The 26,136-nt window shown below is 45.9% G+C and overlaps 1 long non-coding RNA gene across 1 annotated transcript; it reads right to left on the bottom strand.

The window, feature by feature from the left end:
* Positions 1 to 594: 594 nt before the first annotated feature.
* On the bottom strand, positions 595 to 5,418 carry LOC311603564. Its single transcript, XR_014781131.1, has 3 exons — positions 5,245 to 5,418; positions 3,054 to 3,428; positions 595 to 1,895 (listed from the first exon to the last, which is right to left on the bottom strand). It is a non-coding gene; the product is annotated as an uncharacterized lncRNA (long non-coding RNA).
* Between the last annotated feature and the right edge of the window lie 20,718 nt (positions 5,419 to 26,136).

The following is a 26,136-nucleotide window of genomic DNA, read 5'->3' on the forward strand; positions in this document are numbered from 1 at the left end:
GGATGCCATCAAACATGAGTGTGCACATTCAGCAAGGGCCCCGTCAACTGATTGTTTATGTAAATGCAAGCATTCCCTCATCATCACACCCATTTTGTGAAGAAACAATCAGCCGGGCAGGCTGTTCCTTCCTGTAATACGTTTTTAATATTCAGTTCACTGGAAAACAGTCGACAACAAAAGAAAAATATATTAAGGAGGGTATGGCTAAGTCAAAATTTTGTAGAGAACACGGGGCTAGAAGAGCAGTGGCTGGCCCTGTGCCCTGGGAAGGTCGGAGGACCTGCAATGCTGATGTGTCTCTACAGCTGTGTCTTCCACTCTGTGTTCAGTGGGGAAGTCCATTGCTGGGCCCTCTAGCTGCTCCTCCATCTGGTCTCAGGGATCACTGAGGCCACAGGAGGAACATATTTACATGTATGTCCTGTCCTATGTAACTTGAGCAGGTGAGAAATTGGATTCACTCTAATTGCACCTCTAGAAGTGTCTGTAAACATCACCGCAATGGACAATTATGCTCTTTTTAAAAATAAGTTTATTTATTTATTCGCCTTACATCTCGATTGTAGCCCCCTCCCTCCTCTCCTCCTGGTCCAACCCTCCCACCCTCTTTTTCCACTCCCTCCTCCTCTTCTCCTCATAAGTAACCAATTGGTAGCTTGGTCTACACGTGGGGAGGGGGAGCTGCCTCTGACATGGACTCTTGCCTGCTTTTCGATCACCTCCCCCTAGTGGAGCTGCCTTGCCTAGCCTCAGGGGAAGAGGATGCAATCAGTCCTGATGTGGTTTGATGTGCTGAGCTGGGTTGATACAGAGGTTGGATCCATTTTTCTGCCCTTTTCTCTTAAGAAGTGGGAGACTCACTGTCCCCAACATATGTAGCTGATACTGAAGTCCTCAGTTGGTTACAGGAAAAAAAAAAAAAGGAGCTCGCAGAATTATTCTGTGAAGGACCAGACTGTGGATAATTTTTCTTCTTTGTAGGCAATGCAGTCCCTATTTCAATACCTGTATCTGCCCTTGGTGTACAGACATCCACCAGAAACACATCAAAAACATGCCTGTCTGCGCCTGAAATGAACTCTCACCTGTGGAATGAGCTTCGCTTGAACACAGTTTGTCAATCACCAGCGTAAACTCTTGCACCTGAACTGTGACCCTCAGACCCTGAGCCATTACATTCTTCTGCTCTTTGGACTAATAAAAGGGCCAACTTCCCGTGTTTTATCATGTAGGCCTATTTCTCACGTGCGCTAGTCCTTCAAATGTGTCGGCAAATTCTGATGCAAAGGGGAAAATGCATGTAGTTGAAACCGCAATTTTCTAAAATGTCTGCACCTTTTCCTTTGCTCCTGGCCCTCTGTATCCATCGGAAGAACTCTTGTTTTGGATGTTGCTGTCCTGGTGTGTGTTGTGCAGCAGACCCCCCAGGATGCTGAAAACCAAAACCATTTTCATTCCCTGTGGCTGGCCACTGCTGTGAACTAGGATTGGAGTTCAAAGGCTCACCCAGCAGGCAGAGTGTGGAGCTCTCTGCTAATGGGTTGAGGCACCTTCTCTTGACCTGCTGGAGACTTCCAGAAGCACCCTGCCTGCTGCCATAATGGAGAAGAAGAGAGGAAGCTGCAGTCCTGGGCTTCGTCAGAGAGCATGTTGGTCCTGGGGACTTGATTTGCTTTTCTGAACGTCCTCAAATCTCCCTTCCCCAGTCAGAGAAGGAGTCAGTCTCATTACAAAATCCCTGTGGGTTTTGTGTTTTGTCGTTTTTGTCCTAATCGCATCCCTGTTTTCTGTCTTTAAGGGGAGATGGGATGGAGAGGTAGGGTCCCAGGATACGGATGCAGGAGAAAGGAAGAGGCCTCCTTTTCTGCCTTGGACTCCACTTTGAAGTTTAACTGCAGGAAGAGAAGGAGAGCTACGTTTTATTTCTGGACTCAGGACCACAGGGGCCATGCCCTCTGGAGGAAGAGAGACAAGGCTCATCCCTGAGCTTGCTGCTCTCAGAAACACCTCTGAACTCCAGCCTCCTCGACCTTAAGCAACCTGTCTTCTCCTTCTCCTTTCCACAGTTCCCCAGTGTGTCGTGGGAGAGTGGGACGTTGAGGTGGCACTTTATAAAAGACTGTGTCAAGCAAAGGGTAGTTTGAGTAATACCATTATGGTTTCATTCAAGGGTCCCCTGCACAAAGCACATGGGCAAAACCTGGTCACTGGGGCACTGTGAAGTGCATTGCATAGCCATCAAAAGCACTGAATGGGTGGTAAGTGTTGCCCAGACAAAATGGGAGGTTCTCAGCCTCCCTTTCCCTAAGACATTTGGAGGGATGGGTGTGTAATGTCTCAAACATCATTAAGCACATTTAACATGCCATTATACTTAAAAGGACATCAGTGATGCTCCACCAAGGACAGACCTCACCCTGGAACTAGGCGACAACCTGAAGCTATACAGAGCGAACACGCTGGGAATTGGCTGGGCATGGCAGCAGAAGCCAGCCTTGATTCTAAAAGTTTGCATGGAGATTTCAAAGAAGGCATGTCTTTGCTTTCTTGAAAATGTATCCAATTGAATTTCCTTTCAAAGGAGAACTGAGTGATTCCTTCATTCCAGCTTCATAAATACCATCTCTGCACAGCGTATTACGCACATCATTTATTCAGCAGATACCATAATGTATTCTGGGCTGCTCTTAGGGAGAGAAATTTCAATATTAGATAAAAATAGTGAGATGGGAGCGGTAACTGTGTTTGTCTGGTACACAGAGTAAATAGGATTGTTAGCGATTGCTAAAGGCTTCGGGGAAAGATAGGGTAACAAAGATAGCTTGTGCTGGACAGGGAGCGGAGCAGTCACAGAATTCGAGGGAGCTACCGTCACTCCTAAGCAGGCCCAGAGATGAAGCCTTCCTTTCTTAGACCTGCCCGTAAGAACAGCTGAATGCTATCCTAATGAGAAATCTACCCAGATTTGGAAACAGTCTGGGATGTATGTCTTCTCTCCTCATCCCTCTGTAGTGCCCGCCTTCTGCATTCACAAACACACTCATAATAACCTTCAATGTCACAAAGAATCAGAGGTCTTGATGAAACTCCCATCAACGAGCCTGCTGGCATGGCTGCTCCTCTTTCTGAATGTGAGTCCCGCTTCTTCGTCTCAGAGCCGGCACATAGTGAACAATTAACAAGATCTGGATCTTGGCTCTGAGTCTCCTATGGACTCACTCAGTCCTCACAGCGCCTGGGATGCAGGCAATGGCATCCTTCCTCTCTGCAGAGAATGTCACCATTCACAAGTGAAGAAATGGATAAGGTGGGCACAAAGAATTTAAGTGGCATCCCAAGGTCACATCATAGAAGTGGCTGAGCCAAAATTCCCTTTCACTCCAGGAAAGCACGTGCTATCCAGACTCGGCATTCTGTCACTGTCTCTGGACAAAAGATAGCAGGATTAAAATCTAATAACTGACAGCATTAGAGAGAACTTGCTATGCAAACGCAAGGATCTGACTCCCACCCCCAGCACTCGTGGCGACACACACCTAAAATCCAAGCACTGGGGAGGTGAAAGCAGGAGGATCTCATGGTTGGTGTGGACAACCTGGCTGAACTGCTAAGCTCAAGAGCCAGGAGACTCTGTTTCAAAACGATGAGAGGAAGACACCCAACGTCAACCTCTAGCCTCCATGTGCATGTGCACACACATGGATTGGGCACCATTGGGCACATGGGGCACATATATGAACTTGTACACACACACACACACACACACACACACACACACACACGAGAGGGGGGGGCTGCGGGGGGAGAGAGAGGGAGGGAGAGAGACAGAGAAACAAAGTGACAAACAGAGACAGAGAGATACACAGAGACAGATCTAAGAAGAGAGGGCCTGCATTACCCTACTGGATTATGTCCTCCCAAGCAGTCCCTCGCCTCTTCTTCCCAGCCACAGACAAGCACTCAGGTAGATACATATTCATTTCACCACACAGGGCCCTACCTGCCTCCTGCTTTGCTTTGCTTTTGTGTGAGAGATCCCGCCCCCCCCCCCCATGGGACCTTGCCAAGGAGGGACATGAGACCAGTGTGAAACATCAGATGCTGCAGACTGGAACTTCTTCTTCTATCAGCCATCATTTGTGCCTCATTAGGAAATTGGTGGTTTCTGCTCTCCCCCCCACCCCACCCCAGTTAGAGGTTTCCTGGTTTGCTCAAGTAATTCCCACAGTTTCAAACCCAGGAAGCAGGACTCGCCCCTGCTCTCCTGAAGGAAGGGAGGTGAAGCTACACGTAGGGAGAGGCCTTTCTTCTTCTATGTCCTGTCCCTCACCTTCAGCACACAGCTCTACATGGAAGGAAACGGAGCAGACACCACCGGTGGCGTCCGCGGTGTTCTTTACCTCGCTCATGCAGACGTAAGTGTTTTCCTCTATGCAGACCTGTCTAGGCCCCATGATTTCTGCAAAGCCGCTTTCCTAATTCCCGTGGGCAGAGTCACTAGCACTGAAAAACCCAGATATTGTTTCTCAAAAAAAAATAATTTAAGCCAAAGTACATCAGATTCTAAAGTTTGCGTTCTTGCCAATATGCTCAGTTGCTGTGCCCTGAGTGGAGGGGATGAAAATATACTTTAAGCTATATAAAATTTAAAATATACTTGAAGCTAAAGTTTTAGTCTTTCCGTCTGTCAAAAAAAAAAAAATACCTCCGGAGCTGATTGAGAAGCTATCCAGGCCTTACCACCACCAGCAGGAAGCAAGGCGAACATGTGCCTGTCGCAAGTGGACTTTGGTCTTCTAGAGAAGGACGGAAGAGCTGCAAAGTGCCACCGGAATACAAAGGAAACTAAACCCGGAGAGGCCCACAGGCTTCAACACACAGCGGGCACTAGGTGATGCTGCTGGATATTTGGATTAAATTCAAAGCCTTGACAACTCCAGAGCGAGCACTTGCCTCTAAGCCACAGCATCCTTGCCTGGATCTCTTTTTGTTCCCTTGCTTGGTTGCTGAGACAGGGTCTGTGCATCCCAGGCTGACCTCTCACTCGACCTGTAGCCAACATGACCTTGAACGTCTCCTCCTACCTGTTCCTCTGAAGTAGGAATTCAGAAGTGCCTTCCTCCCACAGCCCACCGGTGCCATCCTGAGGATCGAACTCGGGGCCTTGTGTGACCTAGGCAAGAACTCTACCAACCCGGCTACATCCCCAGCAGATTAACGTTCTTTAGAATCCCAACTCACGCAGACGGCTCAGGCTTAGAAAGGCCACACCTAAGAGGATCTTGGCATTGCTACCCTTTGGCATTTTTTTCTCATTCTCTGTTTATGAAACAGTGGTTCCAGACTGGAGGAAAGAGGGTGCATATCCTCAGGCCCGGGGCCAGCTCTTCCTCTGTGCTGCTTCATGAGTCTGGAAGGATCTCTTCAACTGTGAGATCCAGTGTCTTCCTGTGTAGAAGAGTCTAAATAGTTTTCAATTTTAAATCCTCCTGTCTATCCTACTCCCTGTGTTGTCCCTTAAGAGACTCACCGGGCCCCATGGAATCTCAGCCCACACAGTGAAGTCTGGATACCCGCCCCCAGCCTAGATCCTCCATGTAGATCTGGGGCCACAGCCTTCAGTCTCGGCAGAAAGATGCTAAGCATGTGGGGGGACATCGCACCCTTTCAGCATTGCACCCTAGGCTGTCACTCTGACCTCATTCATGCACTCAAGAAGAAATCTATGGTCCTCTCTTAAGCAAGGGGAGTGCCTCCTCTCAGTCCCTTGAGGGCCACGTTTCCCAGCTGCTCCTCACCAGGGACAGAGCAAGAAAGAGAGCTGGAGAGAAGGAAGGCAGCATAGAAAGAGGAGAGAGGAAGGAAGATAGGGGCCAAGGAGAAAGAGAAGGATCCAGGGGCACAGAAGCAAAGAGGCCGAGAGGGAAGGAGACCAAGAAAGCAGTGGTAGCAAAGCAAGCAGTCTGCTCCACTGGACTGGAATCCGCTCTGCGTCTTCAAGACAAGCAACCTTAGCCATCCCCTCTAGAGGGTAATTCGTACTTTGAGCCTGCCCAAAGTCTCTCTTACTCAGTGTAAGAATGGGGGAAAGTGGGGAAATGCAGACAGGACAAGTCTATGGTGCACCCACCCACAGCCAAGAGCCTGGACTAGTCCATCCCAAGCGAGCTGCTGGTCTCCACACTTCACCCTGGTCTCAGCCGACGAGGCTCAGATACAAAAGCCCAGAGAAGGTTAAAACACCTGAGGAGAAGATGCTCCATTTGAACCAGACCCGCCGTGGCATGTAAATGCCCCAGAAAGTCCTTTTTTTTTTTTTTTTTTTTTTTACTCCAGACCAGCAAAATCAACTCATGTTGCAAAAATCCCACATGAGAGCCAGGACGCTCACATACCTAGTTCAGGGCAGGTGACGACACAATTTGCTGCATGCCTAGCCGATCCCTGGGTACTGGCATACTTTGGTATTGTGGTCCTTTTTTTTTTTTTTAACTTAGCCTTGCTTGCCCTGTCTTGCTTTTTTTGTCCCCACCCCCATGCCTCCATCTCTCTCGTTCTTAATAAGTTAAGTAAGAGGGACAGGGAACTGGAAAGGGAAAACACGTCAAAACAGTGAGAATTCTGAAAATACATCTTTCCAAATCGTGCAGCTCGGTATTGGCAAGATGACAAGGGGCCCTGCATCCTGGTGCGGATAGCGCTGCAAAAATCCCACAGCTTGAGCCTGCAATATATGCACGTTATGTGCCAGGCGCTAAACGAGTGCTTTTAAACAAACGATAACCACCACGTTGATGATCCCAGGATGGGGCCAAGGGAATGAATCTAAAAGGTATCTACGTTCAGACCTGGACACAAGGTCCGCCTTGCTCCACCCACTGGTACATAGCCACGGACTGACGCTACACGCATCCCCTTGGCCTCAGCTCCAGGCCCTGCATCCATACCTGTATCAGGCACCATCAGGGACTTAAATTCCAACTGCCTTGTCAGGCATGTGGGGTCCAGAACATCAGACAGCATGTTTCTTTGCGCTCAACTTCATAAACTTAACTAATAATTCCATTCGCCCCACGCTAAAGCCACTAGCTCAAGCCGCAAGCAACCTAAATGAAACGGGTCATAAAAATCCCCTTCTCTGCCTGCGCTTGATGCCATCGTTAAAAAAGAGAAGGGGATGACAAAGTGAGAGGGGGAAACGCTGCGATTCTTTTATGTGAAGATTACATTTAAAAATAACCGACTAACAGTCTGCACTTTTCTGGGGCCTGACGTCTCGAAACGCATTTAGATTGATGCAGGCTGGGGCTGAAGTTCCTGAGCTCAGTAAACAGTCAAGTGTTCTTAATAGAAATTGCAGTTTCCCGACATCTGTTAGGGAAAAGGGAACGGGCGAAACAACAATTTAGAGTGAGATTGGTTTTGTTAAATGCATTTAAATTCCAAGATTAGTGTGTTCTTTCTTTTTCAATTAGCATTCACTTGGAGAAAGGTTACAGATGAAAGGGTTGGGGAAGACACGGGTGGGTTTTGGTCGCCTTTTTTGTTTGTTTGTTTCATTGGGTGGTTTTTTTTTTTTCCGTCGCTGCCAGGGCACTCTAAAGCACGGAGCAGCTAAAACAAGGAGGGGAGATAGACTTAAAGGCACTTAACACCGACGCAGAATGGAAATCGCAAAGCTGAAAGGGGGAGCATTCAAAGGGAAAGGCAGGTGGGCATTAAAATAAAATGGGATCGTGTCCAGTTTTCATGGTCCTGCCCTCTGGGTAGAAAAATAAAATAAAATAAAAACAACATCGTACATTGCTTTGGGGGAAAAAAATACAGATTTGTGTTTTTTAAACAGGCTACCAAGCAGTGTGTGTGTGTGCTAAACACACCTCAGATCAGTCTGAGTGTGTAAAGAGCTGCAACTAGCTCTTTTTTTTTTTTTTTCTTTATAGGAACATAAACAGAGCCAGGAAATCTAAGGAATGTTTCACCTGTTTTAGTGCCATTGAATAAACCTCATCTGTTGCCAAGCTGTTTCGGGTGACATTTGTTAAATAAATACATTTTGTGAAAAGCTGGAATGCTAACACAGAAACAGGCCACCAATGTTCTCAGATAAGTTCCGTTTGTTTCCTGGGGCTTTTAGCTGTGGTGAGGCTCTTGGCCCTGAAGCTGCAGGAGAGTGTCTGACTTCCAGCCTTTCACAGCTTTTGTGGCTCCTTTATCTTGGGTCCTCTGCCTAACATCTTTCTTTCTCTTTCTCTCTCTCTCTCTCTCTCTCTCTCTCTCTCTCTCTCTCTCTCTCTCTCTCTCTCAATTTATTTGTTCCTTTTAATTTTTTTCTTTTTCATATTTCTATATTATGTCTAGCTTTAGAACTATATTAGCATGCGTCCTAATCTTGTACATGGCTGCAACCTTTCAAACACTGTTTAATCCTCATGACTATTTCAAAATATGCATATTGTAAACTGGCTTCCTGGTAAGCCATGGCTACCACTTCTAATTAAAAAGCTAATAAATGAATTAAGAAATAATGTCCACCAAGACTGTTCTCTGAAGTACCTCTGTGGACTTTCACAGGCAGCAAGGTGATTGCTGCTTCTTGCAACTTTTTTCTACTCTCTCTCTCTCTCTCTCCCCCCCCACCCCCCCTCTCAGAACTCTCACAGAAAACATAAAACATAATTGAAAAAAAACGAGGCAGCTTTGAATATGGGTCAGGGACACTTCAGGGGTTGTCTAGAAAGATGGGGCTCTTTAGAGTCTCCCCAGTAAACAGAGAACTCCCCCCAACACACACATGCAACAAAAGAAGTATACAGTTCTAGAACATTCTGCATCAAGACTCTGGGCACCAGGATGCCTCTGTAGGCAGGCTTCCTCTGAGAAATTTCTATGCCAATTCCTTTCAATTATCTGTCAATTTTCAAAATGCAAATAGAAACATTCAGACATCACTTTGATACTCACGGACTGATGTCTTCCAAGCACCCAGACCATAAGCAAATGCGATTCAATATGCTCCCTTCTCTTTTTTAAGTAGAATTAATATTACTGAGCAGATTTTGGTCAGCTTCCAGGAACCCAGTGTGTGGAGAGGCAGGATTTTTAATTTAGAAGCACAAGTTGGTTTGAAAAATGTGAACTTAGCCCAACTTTCTTTGTTTCATCTTTCTTGCTAGACTTGCTTCTCTAGAAAACGCCTCAACTCTTCGATTATTATTAGGAATGTTTTGAATTTTTATGTTAATGTCAGAAAGAAAGTATAACAAAGAAGAAATGAGCCTGTCATCTAAGCTGAGACGATAATCAATAATGAAAATCCAGGGATGACATGGCCTCATCTTCCACACACATGCATTTTACAGCTCACATGCCTCGTATGGTTGGAGTTTGTGTTTGGCCCCCAACTAATAACCAGTTGCCTTATTTCATTAATATTTCTTTATAATCACAGCCTAACACCTATCTACAAATTTTTGCCTGATAATTTACCTCTGTGGAGCATTTTATATGCCCTCCCTTTTTTTCTTTCTGACTGTAGGTAGTACTTAAATAAACCAATTCATACAAGTAGCTATCTATGTTGGATTACTTGAGTAGAATGGATTCCTGGAAACAGAATTACTAGGTCAAAGGATACCAATGTATTTAACGTTCCCAACACACATTGGCACATTGCCCTCCATAGACGTTGTATCCATTTTCCCTTCCGCAAGAAGACTGAGGGGGTTTCTTGTAGAGCATCTTCTTCTTACAAGAGGGTAGGTGTTTTTAAATCTACAAATTAGAAAATGTGAAGGGGGGAAAAAGGTAACTTTTTCCTGGAACCATTTGTTAAAAAACTTGCGTGGGGGCAACTGATGCCTTTTTAAAAAATATTTTAACTCACAAAGAAATGTAAAAGCTTATCTCCAGGATGGTTTTTGACTTGTAAATGCTATAAAGCCTGTAGATTATTTAGTTAGAAAATGTGCTACATTTTCCACTCACTGGAGAATCTTTTTGTCTGGGATACACTTCACTAAAAGGGGCAGACGTAATTCAGTGCACGTGACTGAAGGCAGTGCATGCTCGGATCTAAACCTGACTGATGAGGCCTTCTGTAAGAGTCGAGTCTCCATGATCTCATACTTTTTGTCTCTTTAGGAATAAGGAGCCAAGGGGAGGGCAGGTGGTGTACTGGTGTTTGGCAAGATACTCCAAGTTCAAGGAGTGTTGAAGAGGTGTTTGAAAACCTGGATTGAAACGGTCTCTTTGAAATTTCACCATAAGAGAATTCTCAGCTGAAGATGAAGAATGGCAGAAAGAAAGCATGAAAATCATAAGAAAAGCATTGTCATACAGAAGCATCTGCCAAAGATAAGCCAGGGCTCCTGGGAAAGTATCTTTGGTCTCTGATAGTCTGATAGAAGCTTCCAGAAGGAGGAGGTGGTCAATACATGTAGGCCCCCTGGGGCCTTTGTGTTTTCTGAGTTAATGAAGTTTATCAATCTCATGTCTTAAAGCTTTCTATAAGACATTCCACTCTCCCCGCATGGCGCAGTTCACAGTACATCTTAACAGGTCTCCAATTAGCTCCAATGCCTAGAGGTCGCTTTTGATGGAAAAGTAAAGCCAGTTCTGTGGCCCCAGCTCCTCAGAACTTGCCAGCAATTCATGCCTAAACGCCATCAGTTACTCAAAAAGCAGACAAAGGAAACAGTGGGGAGAAAAGAAAGAAATCCAAGACGCTCCCTCCCTCCCTGAGTCCTCATCCCCTTAACTGTCAGGCACTGGAAAAGTTAGCACACACTTCTGAGAGAGTGGCATTTCCCACTGTAGGAAGGCGGCTTCTAGTGCTTGCTCTCACTTAATGAAGTGTTCCCTAAATTAAATCTACCCTTTAGGAAAGGTTACTCCCCAAACAAAGTGAACAAAGAAATGCTTCTAGTCCATATAAATGTCATCCTGCCCCCCAGTAAATCTGTTTTAATCACTGTTTTTAAGAAAGCAGCCTGGCTGCGTAGGACAGGAACTCAATTACCACGTGTAGGAAAGCAACTGTCAGAGGGTCACATAAAGAGTCTTTCCTAGGAGAGACAAGACACTGTGTTCTTCTCCCCCCCCCCCCTTTCCGATTTCTTGTCAGGGAACCAACGTCCCGCCCATGAAAAGCTGAGGAGAACCCTGTTTATCAGTGGGCTGTGCAATGCGGATGGCTTCTCCACACTCAACCTCAAGCTGCATTTCCTACCACAAGTATTATCAGAGACCTGATCTTACTTCTCTCTACACAGAGATGCAGATGGAGTTGAGGGAGCCAACTGAATCCTTAGAGGGTGTGGCCTTGAGGTAGAAAGGATGAGGTAAGACAGGGGTGGGGGCGGAGGGGGCAGGGGGAGGGGCGGGGAGAGGGAGGGGAGTCCGCAATCCTGAACCAACTAAGAGTGCCTCTGTCCAAGAACCAGCCGTTCCATCTCAACCGAGCCTCATAAGTCATGATGGCCAAAGGTGCTTCCGAGAAGTGGGTGGATCTCCAAGGAGCATCCGGCGAGAGAGTGCTTCCCCAGGTCTCAAAAGCAGAAGTCCCAGTGGCTTCAGCTGCTATTAAGTCTCACGAGGTCTGGAAGGGTGAAGGACCACAGGACTCAGATATGCTGACCCCAAACAGGCAGCTGAAGGTCAGGCGGTCAAATAAAGCTATAGACTGCCTCGCCAGCGAATCCAGTTAGAGAGTGACCAGCACTGGGGACACCTTGATGCTGATTCCATGGGGGCCTGTGTTTCTGCACTGGGCTTCTGCTGCAGCGACACCAGCATGTTTTTGCAAAAAGTTAATGCGCAAGTTAAAGGCAAGCTTTGGTGCTTATGTTTTTTGGAATTAAGTTGCGTGCTTTTCTCTCTAAAATGTGTAAATTATGCTAAAACAGATTGCCAGTGCAAGTTGAAGAAGTGGAAAATATGGTGTACACTCATGGTGAGGGTGCAGGGGTGTGAGAGGTGCAGGGGTGTGGCTTACTGCCTGATGTTAAAGACAGCTTCCAAACACTTCATTCTTGGGGGTTCTGGAAAAGGCTCATAGGAAGGGAGGGGATGAAATGCAAGCAACTGGATGGCCTTTTCCAGAACCCAGTTACAGCTAAGCACTAAGCACAATCCCCTTTTACTGGCACAAAAAAAAATTTATGTAAAGTATGCACGGTCCCCAAGTCTTGTCTAAATCAGATTTAATTTTCCCAACTAGCCATATTCTAACCTAATAGAAAAGCTGCAGTCACATGCCAAAGCCTGCCCCTAAACATGCTCAAAGATAAACCAAAGTAACCTGTGATGTCACCATGACTCCACCAAGGCAGTAATTCGGGTGTGTGTGTGTGTGTGTGTGTGTGTGTGTGTGTGTGTGTGTGTGTGATGCTACAGTTTATGGTGGTAAGAAGACAAGCCTGCTCTATGACAATATTGTAAAAAGTCTGAGATGCTGCTTTTGCCCAGCTAATAAAAGAAGGCTGACTCTCCAGCCTCCCACGGACTGAGAAGGAAAGCCAGTGCCATCCCTTTCCATGGCCTGAGATGTTCACAACATAAAACAAAACAAAACAAAAGATGAAAAGTCCATTGGGGTGGGGAGGTAGCGAGACTGCTACAGAGATGGCAGGGTAAGCATGAAGGCCTGAGTTCAAATCCCAACACCCACATTAAAAAAAAAAAAGCTGAGGAGAGGCAACACATGCTTATACTCTCAGTGAGGAGCTACAAGGATCTCTGGGGCTGACTGCCCAGCCCTCTACAACAAATCAGTGAGTTCCAGGTTTAGACAGCAACTCGATCTCAACTACTCCTTTGAAGAAGGCTCCTGACTGTGACCTGTGGCCTCCATACATATGTGGGCTCATGGCATGAGCACACACGAACATGTATGTGCAGGCAGATGAGCTTTGGGCCAGTGATGTCTTTGGTCATCAGAGGCAAACAGTACCTGTCTCAACTAGTGGGGAAATTGCTGAAGACAATCAGGGTCTAACTCAGTTGTTCTACAAATAAGAAAGGCAAAAGGGAGTAGTTTCCTCAGACCCCATGACAAGTGTTGAGTGGAATGCCACCCTGTACCTCCCCTTACCCTTGCCCTGTATTTTCAACGCAGACCGTCACCTGGAAATGCCACACAGGTACTTTTGCAAAGTGAGAGCACCTTTCTTCAGCGCCCAGAACTGCTTTGAGAAGAATAAGAGAGGGTGTGGCTTTGCAATCAAACAGGTTAACAAGCACTGGGCTCTTCTTGAAAGTCGGGAACCGCTTGAGGATGATGTCTACTTTAACTGGTGGGGTTTTACAACTCGGCCAAGATGCGGACTTTTGTTTCTCTGGAAACTGAAAACAGAGCAGTTTAACTAGGAAGGAAGCTTGAGAAAGGAAAGCTGCACACAGCAATGTCTAACTGAGGACAGAGGTTGGAGGTGAGGCCAGGGGGACCCCAGAGTCAACAGGTCACCTTTTCTCTTTCTCCCTTTCTCCTTTGTCTACTGTTCTCTCTGCTAATGACTCTGCATAGATTCTTAGAACAATTGACTCCCACAAAAAAATGCAGAAATTTGCACGCGCGCGCACGCGCGCGCACACACACACACACACACACACACACACACACACGCACGCAGGCACGCACAAACATGCACATGCACGCACCCTTCATTGTCCCCAGTGGCTTGGCTTTGCATAGGAAAGACCAAAGTGTTCATATTTTTAAAATGCCACTGTTTCTTTACATGTGAGTTTTCTAGGGGGAAGTAAACGGAATGATGCCCATCACTCCTTGTCTTAGCTGGCAGTGCGTAACCAAAGGTATGTGATGTCTAAGGTCACTGAGAGGCTGTGGAGATTGTCGGGAAACTGCTTTCATACAAGCTGGAGGCCCTAAGTTCAGATTCATGCTTGCCTGCAATAAAAATGCTGGGGAGGTAGAGACCAGAGCATGCCTGATGTCCACAAGGCAGCCGGTCTTTCCCCACTGTGAGAGCTGGATTCAGTGACAGAGCCTGTCTCAGCAAAACAAAACAGAAAAGATCGGGAGCTATAAAGGAGAACACTCACCCAATATTAACCTCTGGGCTCCACGTGCATACACACACACACACAAACACACACACACACACACACACACACACACATGTGCTTGCACACACACATAAGCAGCACACACAGAAGAAGATGATTAAACTTATTCTGGAACCATTAAAAGAGCCTCTGAGTTTATCTGGCCTTAACTCACCATGCCTTACCAAAAAAACTGCAATTATTATTTTAAAAGTAATCTGTTTCCACATGTGCTTACCCTCTTCAGATCAAAGAGCACACTTTCTGCCTTCATTGCCTTTTAAAAATATGTATACTGTCATTACCTAGCCCATTGCCTGTCACTTAATATGCATTTAACAAATATAAGTAAATAAATGAAGCCACAAAGCCAAGGAGATGGAAAGAGACTGGTTTTCAGTGACACCTGTCCCACAATGCTTTGGGCCTTTGATGGCCTGAAAGCATTCTCTGCTGCGATCCTGTTTCTTTTCTTTTCTTTCTCTTTTATTATTTATTTATTTTGGTGATAGCTTTCGTAGCCATAGACCTTCAGAGCAGTTTATTTGGTTCATTCAGCCTTTCAGCTCCAAAGCCTAAACAAGTCTGAAGGGACAATCTTGAAAATGAATTAATATATTCATTGAGAAGTGTGCCTTGTGGGTTCTTTTAGTATTTCATTTTGATTGAGAGAGCATAACTGTAAATAACTCTAGGGAATGATTTTTTTTTAAAGCTTTGGAGCACATCCTGTGTGGCAGATGTCATCCTGGCCATTTTCGTTTATATCATGTCACCATGTCATCTCCTCACCGTTTGTCAGCCTTGTCCCCCACCTCCCTGACATCTCACTCCAGAATGAAGGGCTGCATCCAAGGTCACCGAGTTGGTAGCGAAGCTGGAATTTGAATCCACATGTGTCGCTCACGGCAACCACATAGGAATATAAAAATGAAATATTCTTTTTAGAACAACTCAAGATTCTTTTGGACCAATCATGAGTGCACCGTATTTACCCAGACACTCTGTCAGAGAACACCATTTATCAGGGCAGCGCTTCACAAGAACTTTAAGTTTGCCTTCTCCGTGATTGATTTCAGAGATGACTCTCATTAGATTCCTGCAAGCTATGTTTAGCAAAATGGATTATGTAATCCATTTTTTAAAACTGAATTTTTATTATCAAATATATTTTCTAGTCAACTCGTCATGACTGAACTTTTTGATGGCTCCAACTTCGAAACTACACCTTACATAATTTTTGAAATCTAGCACTGAAAAAAAACAACGTGTTGAGAGACATCCATTAGCATTTTGGAAGGGAAAAGGCACCGGGCTCCTCATTTAAAGGTGGCTCTGGGAAGAGGTTGAGAATCCCTCCCAGGAAATTTGGTTGCAAGTACATCCCATAGTCTCTCATCTGTGAGCTGGACTAAGGAAAACACACATCTTTTGCAGTTATTTTTTAGAATGTTGTGTCTGCACACAAGAGGTGACTGCAGAGAGCTTCTGAGTGGCTAAAACAACTGTCATCTCTCGTGAGAACCCACTCTGCCAGAAGTGAGAGACCAGCCCTCCGAGTGACAGGAGCAGGCCCAGCTATCCCCAGATGAATTGTCACTGCCAGTTCCTCAACACTGACTCCCGCAGAACTGGAGAGATGGCTCAGTGGTTAGGAGTGTTTGTTGTTCTTCCAGAGGTCAGAGGTCAGTCCTCCAGCACCCAGATGTGGCCGCTCACAACTGCCTGTGACTCACTGCCAAGGGATCCAACGTCCCCTGTTTCTGCCTCCACTGAGACCGGCATTCACCTACACACACATGCACACGTGCACACACTCGAGTGAATGGATAGACCAGTCTTTGGCTGTCAATAACTTTGCAGAGGTAAATACCAACAGCGTGACAGCTCACACACGGTTCTTGGATTGTTGACTCCAGAACCATGCACACTTCATCCTGAGCATGAACAATGAATGCCCTACTCGTCACTGCTATCACAGCCACCGTCAGCGGCCGAAATGATCCAGTCCGCATCCCCATTGTGTTTTCTACTTAAGACAGTCCGTGTGGGAGAAAGCCCCACAGTGCCTGTGAGACCGTCGGGCGTGCACTGTCTACCCTGGCACCTTTCCAGCTGGAATAATTGCATTCTGCTCACCAAAAACTACTTTAGTTTTCCCTGGAGAAGGTCTCTCTCATTTCCTGTTTGGGGCCAGCTGTGCTGTGGGGTAAACAGATGCCACACAGTTACTGCCCTGGGCAGGGTGTGTGTTAACACAGGTCCTAACACAAGCCTGGGGGATCCTAGAATCAGGACTTTGGAGAGAACAGGGAGGATCCAGGCATTTCCTTTTGGGGATGAACAAGTGTTCCTAGCAATACTTATCAGGGGGCTGGGGTGTCACTCGGCAGCTAGAGCGCATGCGCGGGCATGGAGAGCAGGGATTAGGTCCTCAGAGCCCAGGGAAGATGCTGGATGCGGCAGAGCAGGAGAGGACAGGGTGAGTTCTAGCGCTACTGCATGGACAGAGTAGCTAAACTGGTGAGCACATGAACACACTCACATAAATGCATACCACACACACATGCAACACACATGAACACCTATATACCACACACATATGAACACAAAGCACACATTTGCACACACACATGAACACATACAATACACACACACACACACAACTCACAGAACATGCATGCACAAGTATATAAAAATAATTTAACGTGATAGTAGAATTAATACTTATCAGTAGACTTTTTAAGTTGCTGCCTCTGAAGTCAGGAAGGAGATGCCACCTCAGATGCCCATATTTAGGGGTGACCTGTCAATTAGTCAGCAAGTACCCCTCCAGCCTGCACTAAAAGCTGATGCGGACAGACAATCAGGACCCCTTTCCAAACACTGTGAGCCTCTGGATGTAGATCTGAATGAGAACATGATGCTGTTTGCTCAGTGTTTAGCTAAGGGAGCCTGTGTGGCTCCACTCGGGCCTCCTGTAAAGCCCCGTGTAGAGATGAACCGTGAAACCTGCTTTGCAAGCCAGCCAAGACACCTGCCCCCAGCCCACACACTTCATATGTGTGCAATCAACTTTTATTGGCACTTGAGCTACATTCTGTGAGCACACGGGCTCTCCTTGGCCAGTCTGAGCTCAGGAACAGAGCCCCGAAGCGTCATTAATAAAGGGCCATGTGGCTTGAACACAGAAAAGCACTTTTTGGGTTGTTGTTTTAATTGCTGGTTTCTACCCATGCTCATGTTGGTGGGAGCAACGATGACGAGAACACGGTTCACAGGAAAGGATAACAAAATTAGAGTCACGATAGGCTAAAGGTAAAAAGGCTGGCATGCATTCGTTCGTTGGCTCACTCATTCAGCCATTCATCTGTTCTCTACCACGTGTTGCCTGTGTGATGGCCATAAAGAAAGCAAACACACCACATGCTTGACAGGTCTCTCAAGGAGCCGGGAGAACAGGCTCACCCCCTAGCCTAGCAGTCCATGGTGTATTACAAGTGGAAAAAAGCATGTGATCGCAGAGCACCGTTTCTGGAAATAATTGGTTACTGAGCACCAAGGGCCAAGCTAGGATTCGCCGTTCATTTTTGCATGTTCCCCTTCACCCCCATTGATAGATACAGGGGAGGAAAATTGAGACCCAAAAGCTGCACGAGGAAAGGAGCTTTAGACTGAGAGAAGGTCTGGGGGTTCTGACATCCGTCTAGGGTACCGCCACACCCCAGAAAGCATTGCACCTGGGACTCTGTTGCTGGCACTGTTCCCTTGAATACCTATAAGCCTGGAAAGCTAATGTCCTGTATTGGGGTCTGAGCCGTGGTCCATTTCAGGACACACTTATAAAAGATCTCTATGTGTGTCCACAGGAGGCTAGACTGTGTAGCTTAATTTCCAGAGGCAAATGCTGATACAAGGTTACTGGAGACGTAAGGTCATCACCAAAGGGAGCCTATTTTCCATGTGATGGAGACTCCATCATCCCTCGTGCTCGCCCTGCAAACAAGATGGGACCCTCTCCCTCCCGTCACATGCTCTCGGTCTCCATCTTCAACCTGTGTGTGAAATTTGTGAAACATTCTCATCTTTCTGGAGGTTTCTTTTTGCCTTTATCAACTTCTCCAAACTTTCTTAGAACATTTCTTCCATCTGCTTCTGTCCAATTCTTCTTGCTATGTCTTTGGGAATTAGACTCTGGTTTCTTCCAAACTAACCTGTAAGGAAATATTTAAATTTTATCACCAATAAATATAGCCTCCACCTTCATCGACTTGTGTGTGTGTGCACATGCATGTGCATGGATGTGAGCTTATGTACATGTGTGTGCATGTACATATATGTGTGTACTTGTGTGTGTGCATGCATGCATATGTATGTACATGTATGCATGTGCATGTGTACTTGTGTATGTTGATATATATATATGTGTGTGTGTGTGTGTGCGTGTGTGTGTGTGTGTGTGTGTGTGTGTGTGTGTGTGTGTGTGTGTGTGTATTGGGGGGGTAATACACTTGCCATCATGGCCATGGGGCCAAATTATCAACTCAAACTGATTTTAAGAAGTAGGGGTGGGAGGTCAGCCGACAAGCTCAAGTGTCATTCCTGTTTGAGGCAAGGTTTCTTCTTTATTGTTCATTGTTTTCTTCCACCAAGCTGGATGACCCATAAATTACCTAAAACTCCTGTCGCCTCCTCTCATGTCACCATAAAGGTGTTGCAATTCCAGATTTGTGTTACTGCACCTGGTTTTACAAAGGCACTGCAGACTTGAACTCAGGTCTTTGGGGCCATAGCTCAACGTTAGAGCACTGACCTATGAGGTGCTTGTGGCTGTGCCTTTTTTATATTATATTTTCCTTCCTCTCTACACAGCCCCTATCCCATCCAATCCCCACCCCAACACTAGGTGGGAAAAAAGGAAGGATAGAAGGGAAAGGGAACATTGACATCATTAGACTACTTCCTGCTGATTAGGGGTCCTGAGTTCCTTGCAGCAAATTTGATCTTTGCCACCAGGATATCTCCGAGGAGCAGCAGCAGCAGCAGCAGCAGCAGGAGGAGGAGCAGCAGCAGCAGCAGTAGCGGGGAGCAGCAGATGCCTCTTGGGAGCACTTCCAGTCTCTCTCAGGACTCTCATATTTATAGCCTCTGAAGAGTCTCCAGAATTCCAAATGTAAAATAAATAGCTCCAGCTGGCAAAATCACACCCCTGCTAGAGCACAAGACAAATCATAGTCAGCTACTGTGGACAATCTGAAGCAGCCTCATATCCCATACCTGGGATTAAAATAAAAACATATTCACACAGCATTTCTATGTTTAAAAAATAAATTTTCTCTAGACTCAGGTGGTCACACCTGCCTGTCAAGAGCTTTACTCACTGAGTCATGTCCCCAGGGCCATCAGGTCATCTCTTAGCCAGAATTTCATTCCTTCCTCAGCTCACAGGCATCACTGCTAACCTTAACATACCTCTTCAGAGCCCAACATGCAGTTTCCATTCTTTTTCCTGGGCTTCAACTCTCCAGCACCTAGCCAACAAAGAGCATTACTTAGCAGCTGAGCTATCTGTTTGGACTTAAAGGTCACTTACAATTTAAACGTATATCTTCATGAAAAGGCTGGTTGGTGAAGGTTGGTGACAATCATCTGCATGTATATTTTCTCAGGTCAGAGGCCCCAAGTAGCTTACCCATCGGTTGTCATGTTGTGTAGCTCTCATTGGCCACCGTGATGCACTAGCAAATGCCCTCTTCAAAGAGTTCCCTTTCCCTCACTATCTTTGTTCTTGTGCCCATTCACATGCCACCTCCTCAGACACCTCTTCCCTGACTACCATGTCTGAAATGAATCCTCTCCTCCCTTCCTCTGCTGGCCTGGTTGTTTTCCAAAGAACTGCTCATCACCTGAAAATCACATCAAGACATCTGCTCTCTCTCTTTGGGTTCCTGTCTTCATTAGGGTTTTATTGCTGGGAGCAGACACCATGACCACAGCAACTCTTATAAAGGAAAGCATGTAACTGGCTTACAGTTCAGAGGTTGAGTCCACTGTTTGTCATCATGGATGGAGTATAGTGGCATGCAGGCAGGACGTGGTGCTGGAGAAGGAGCCAAGGGTTCTACTTCTGGATCAGTAAGCAGAAGGAAGAGTTACTACACTTTTGGTGCCCCCCCCCCTTTTTTTAAATCAAACTGTACATTTTGTGTTTTCCCTTCTCAGCTTGCGTCTTCTTCATTATAACTAGATCCGCATAGGTCTGGCTACTAATAACCGAAAAGCACAGTCAATACTAAGCTCTCTAAAAATCTCTGCCAAAGCTTTTAGTCTATACGTCTTCAATTTAGCCTCAGGCATATTATTTGGAAAATCACAGAAAGCAGCCACATTCTTGTCCAAAATATTACAAAAGCCATCTCTAGGCCACATATTAATATTCTTCTCCTCTGAAATCTCTTGACCTGATGACCCAACAGTTGAAATCACCCTCAGCACCACTGCCTGCCATGATCCTAATACTATGATCCATTAAGCCCCATATAAAGCATTCAAGTGCTTTCCTAATCCAAAGTTCCAGAGCCTGCATTCCTCCAGACATTCTGTTGAGATTATCAAGACCCTAATCTTGGTACCAACTTTTACTTTATTTAGGGTTTTATTGCCGTGAAGAGATAGCACGACCTTGACAACTGCTATAAAGGAAAACATTTAATTGGCGCTGGCTTACAGTTCTCAGGGTTTTTCCCCCATCATTGTCATGGCAGGAAGCATGGTAGCACATAGGCAGGCATGATGCTCTAGAGATAGCTAAGAATGCTACACCTGGATTGGCAGGCAACATGAAGAGAGAGGGAGACACTGATCCTCACTTGAGCATCTGAAACTTCCAATCCCATCCCTAATGGCACATCTACTCCAGCAAGGCCACACCCACTCCAACAAGGGCACACCTCCTAATAGTACCACTTCCTATAAGCCTGTGGGGGGCATTGTCATTTAAACCATCACAGTTCCCGACTGGACTCGGCTCTTCAGACCATACCTTTATGCAAACTATTATACAAGTAATATTTGAGCAGTGAGGAGTGGAAGACATGGGGTTGGGTGAATGAATAGAGCCATGCTCTAGAGTCCCAGGAACCATAGTTCACTCCAACTTAAAAATAATAGTGCCAGACTGATTGGTTAAATTTAGCTACCCCACAAAGCTCTACAAGTCAGGAACTTAAAGACAATTGTCTTTACTTAAAGAGCCTAGCTGTGAGTCCTTCCAGAAGTTCCTCTGCCTAACCAAAGTATCTTAGAACAAAAGCTATGGCTCCCAGGATGTCACAGGCCTCCAGGTTTGGGGGCCTTCAGGCCCCGAGGGTTTTCTCCCTGTTGTTTCTTGATGAGCATTGAACTGATGTACACAGTGGAAGTCGTCAAGTGTGAGAGGAATCCAAAGGCAAATAGCCTACAAGTTAGAAAGAAGAACAGTTAGGAGGAGGTAGAAGTCAGGTGTTTAAAAAGAATGTCCCAGCTGGGGTTTTGGAAAGGGAAGGTGGAAGACAGTTGGGTTGGCTCAGCAGTAGAATGGCCTATGCATAGTTCCCCTGTTCTCTGTTCTGTCTAAAATCCACTAGCAGACTTACTCACTTGGATATCAAGCATTGAGTCTTGGGAAGGCACCCAGGGTGCAGAGAAATTGCCTTGAACATAAGAAGACCTGTATTCTGACCGCATCTGTATCTTGAGAAGACACACCAACTGACTGAGCCTCAGTCCTTATCTGCCAAATGGCCACGGTTTTATAATTCTTCCTACACCTAAGTCATGAGACAGAAAGCTCCACAGCTCATTTTCCAAATTCTTTTTGAAACCTCGAGGTCTCTTGCAAATACAGACTCCCTTATCTGCCAAGATCCTATTAAATAGTGTCTTGCTTTGTTTGGTTTACTTGTTCAGAAAGCAGTGTTTATCCTGTTCAGAGGAATTTTAAATCTAATTTGATTTCTCTGATTCTGGCTTCATCTCTGTTTCCTATTTCAAGAGAGAAAGTAAAGAGAGACCCTATCTCTCTTTAGTTTCAGGTTCCAACAGCAGGAGATTTTTGCATTCCAGCTGCAAGCTTGGCCTAACAAAGCCATATTTAACCACAGAGAAATGTCACTTCCATGTTTAAAAAAAAGGCTCACAGAAGCAAGCCTGCCTCTGCTTCATCTTTGAAGATAGTGCCTAATAAAACGGAGGGATTCTGACACTGGCCAACAGAACCTCTATTAGATTTGTTCCCTTTGCATTTTCAAATGATAATGATAAAAAGGGTAAAACTTAAAAAAAAAAAAAAAAAGAACGAAGGAAAGAAAAGAGAAAAGCAAATCCCAACAATCATTCTTCATGGCAGCCAGATGTCCGCAAGCTTTGGTGTAACGGAGTCGGCCTGCAAAGACTGGCTATTAATTGCAAACGTGCACTCCAATGTATCAGTAAAGGATATCAAACAGGCCAAACGCCACAGCCTCTCCTGTAATTTATCTCTTCCTTGGAGGGAGGCAGATAGCAATGATTTGCAAATTACCTCCTCTGCAAAAAGAAGGGAGGCAAACGCACACACACAACACACAATTAAAGGCAGATACTCATCAGACAGTGTGTCACGTTCTCAGAAGAGAGCCAAAAGTGAAGGTCTTAATCTCAGGGGTTGGCTCGCTGGGATTGTACCCACTGCTGCTTCTCTTGATGGGACTACTTAACTCCTATTAAAATTAATAGGGGTCAGGCCTGATCATCCAGGGAGAGAGGGCCTCCCGGGGTGGACGGGCTTCAAGTAACAAGGATTTGGTGATTACTGTGTTATTTGTCTGTTCATTTTCAGATTATCTTGTAAGTGTGCTCTCCTTATGATCTTTGGTCCAATTATAAAGAATAACATGTCGCATAGGATCTATTTTTATTAAAGCCGCCTGCTCTTGAGAAGCTTGTAATTTGAGAGGGCATAGTGACAGGTTCTTAATGCAGGGGCCTCAAAACTTTCTCTTCCCCCCCCCTAAGTAAACAGCAATTCTGGTTCTGAACTGGGTGTGCATTTAGAGACTGGCAGGCTCACTCATCCCGAAAGCTGGAGAGCATCAATTTCCAGAGAGACTCAACTCAAAGGCCCCACAGGAAACTGAAGGACAGAAGTTGGCCCACCTGGCCCTCAAGGTGATTAGGAAGCAAGCTACCTCTCTAGAAGTAGCTGGAAGCAACAGTGGCGGGGAGTGTGGCGTGCCTCACTCACTCACTTCAGCCCAGTCTGCACATTAAAGGGAGTGAAGAAGGAAGAAGCAGCCACAGTCCAACTTGAGATTTTTTAAATTTTTCCCAATAATGAAAGAAATTGCAGGTGGGGGCATGGCTCAGCTGCCTTCTGAGAGCAAGAACCTGAGTGTGGCTCCCCAGAAGCCACATGTTTAAAATGTCTAGATGTGGTGGCCTTTGTTTATAATCCTGCTACTGGGGAGGCAGAGGCAGGAGAGGAGGATTCTTGGGGGTCGCTAGGCAGCTGGCTTAGTCAAATCCAAGGTGATCAGAGTCCTGAGGAACAACACTGATAATTGACCTCTGGTCTGCGCTTACACACACACACACACACACACACACACACACACACACACACACACACACACGAGAGAGAGAGAGAGAGAGAGAGAGAGAGAGAGAGAGAGAGAGAGAGAGAGAGAGACAGAGAGAGAGACAGAGAGAGACAGAGAGAGGCAGAGAGAGACAGAGACAGAGACAGAGAGAGACAGAGACACAGAGACAGAGGCAGAGAGACTTGGAGAGAATCAGACAACCAACAACAACGTATCACTCTGTAGGAGGACGGATGTTTGAAAGACCCAGGACAAATAAGGACATTTTACTGAAACGAAGAAAGACACCGCTGCTGCCCGCCGCCACCCCACACACAAGCAAGCTGTCGTTTATTAGAGCGTCAATTGGCTCCAATCTCTACATGACCATCGAGAGCCTCTAGAACAGACCAGCCCCAATGAGTTCTGCAGCACACAGAGGAAGGAGTGCAGAAGCATGAGCCTGTGTGACCTGGACCCCTTCCTCTCATTTGGAGATTCAACTGCCCACGCTGTGCACACCCTTAAGTGAGATTGCTTGCGTTTTAACTTTTTATGTTGTCTCCTCTTTCCCTCCCAACTTGCCGGACTTTATTTGCCGGCGAGTTTGCTTACTTTACTTAATGTGGTGCTGGCATGGAATGTGGGGCCTCACAAACTCTGTGGATGACCACTGAGACTCGAAGAGGGGACAGATTCCCTGGAGCTACAGGTGCCCGTCAGCTGTAGGTGCTGGAACCCAAACTCTGGTCGTCTGGGAGAGCAGGAAGCACTCACAACTGCCAATCCATTCTCTCCAGCCCACTGTTCGTTTGGAGATAGCCTCATCATCATACCCAGGATGATCTCAGACTCAAAATCCTTCTTCCTCTGCATCCTGGGAGCACATTTCTGTCTCCCATGACCTCAAGCACTCTTTATCCGAGTCTTCTCAAGGTCCATTTGTCACAGGCAGGATACCCACAGCGTCGCAGTCACACCTCAGAATGCCTTCAGCAACACAAGGCTCTCTTTCTGCATGTGTACAAGTGGTGTGTGGGTATGTGCACACTCAAGTGCATTCACATACATGTGAGCGTATTAGTGTGAGGATTCATGTGCATGTGTGATCCCCTATGTGTGCAGGCCCCGAGTTGATGGCAGCTGTCTTTCTTAATCAATCTCTACTTAGTTATTGAGACAGGATTACCAATCCCAGGTAATACAGGGAGTGAGTTGCCTCAGTGATGCCCTACCTAAACTTCCCCGGTACTGGGATTACAGATGACCTCGCAGCCTGGAAGCTTCTTTGTAGATTTTGGAGATCTGAGCTCTGGTACTGAGGTTTCTGAGGCAAGCACCTCACCCACTCCATCCTCCCAGCCTCAGACAAGACTCTCTTCTGCTGCCTTTCTTTTCAGCCATGCCCACGTTTCCTCTTGTCATCACCACCCCTTAACCCCTTGTGGACATTAATCATATCTTGTTTTCTACATCTTGACATTTCAAGGATGCTGCACAGACGGAGTCCTGTTGTCTGTAATCCTGTGACTGACTGGCTGTTGTCACTCACTGTGAATCTTTTGATGCCCAGCCCTGTTGCATGGATCAGTGGATAGCTCCTTTTGGTTGCTTATTAATATTCCGTAGCCTGGAGGTATCACATCGTAACAGCATACTTTCTGAAGGACACCAGGGTGGCTTTTGGTTTGAGGCTATTGTAAATAAAACCAATATAAATGTTTTCGCATAGATTTCTGTGTGAACTCGCATCTTCACTTCTCTGGATAACAGAAAGTTCCTACATCATATGGTACTTAAGTGGGGGGGGGTGCTTTAGAAACTGCCAGATGGTTTTCTAGACCATTCTAGCTTCCTCCCAGGATGAACCTGCTTTTCTCCATACTCACCAGCATTGGGTGACATCAGTGGCTGTAGGCGTGGACTGTCACTTGCTCTATGAGAGATGACCTCCCTGGTGAGATATCTTTTTATGTCTCTGGTCGTTTATTTTCTAATTGGATCATTTGAGGTGTTTTTCTTTGTTTACATTGAGAATTCTGTGTGCTTTCCAGATAATCATCCTTAATCAAATATGTGAAGGGCAGAGGTTTCTTCTTGCTATACAGGCTTTTTAAATATATACGGTATTTCACTATGTAGACCTGGCTGGCCTGGAACTTGTTATGTAGAACAGGTTAGCCTTGAACTCAGAACTGCCTGCTTCTGCCTCCCAACTATTGGATTAAAAGCCTGAGCCTACCATCTTTTCATTGTTGTTTTTCAAAAACATTTTAAACCTTTTTATTTTAAAGACTTTTAATTATACTTATTGTTTGATGATAAAATGGTTTTGATGAAACGTTCCCTAGTCCCTCCCCTCAAATTCTTTCCCTATATCCTCCCACCACTTTTCATTCCCAACATCGTGTGCTCTATTTTGAAACACACTGAATCCCCTCAGTGCTATCCTTAAAGGTCCGCTCATTCT

This window comes from Acomys minous (assembly GCF_964271855.1).
Source record: "Acomys minous genome assembly, chromosome: 8".
Lineage (NCBI taxonomy): Eukaryota > Metazoa > Chordata > Mammalia > Rodentia > Muridae > Acomys > Acomys minous.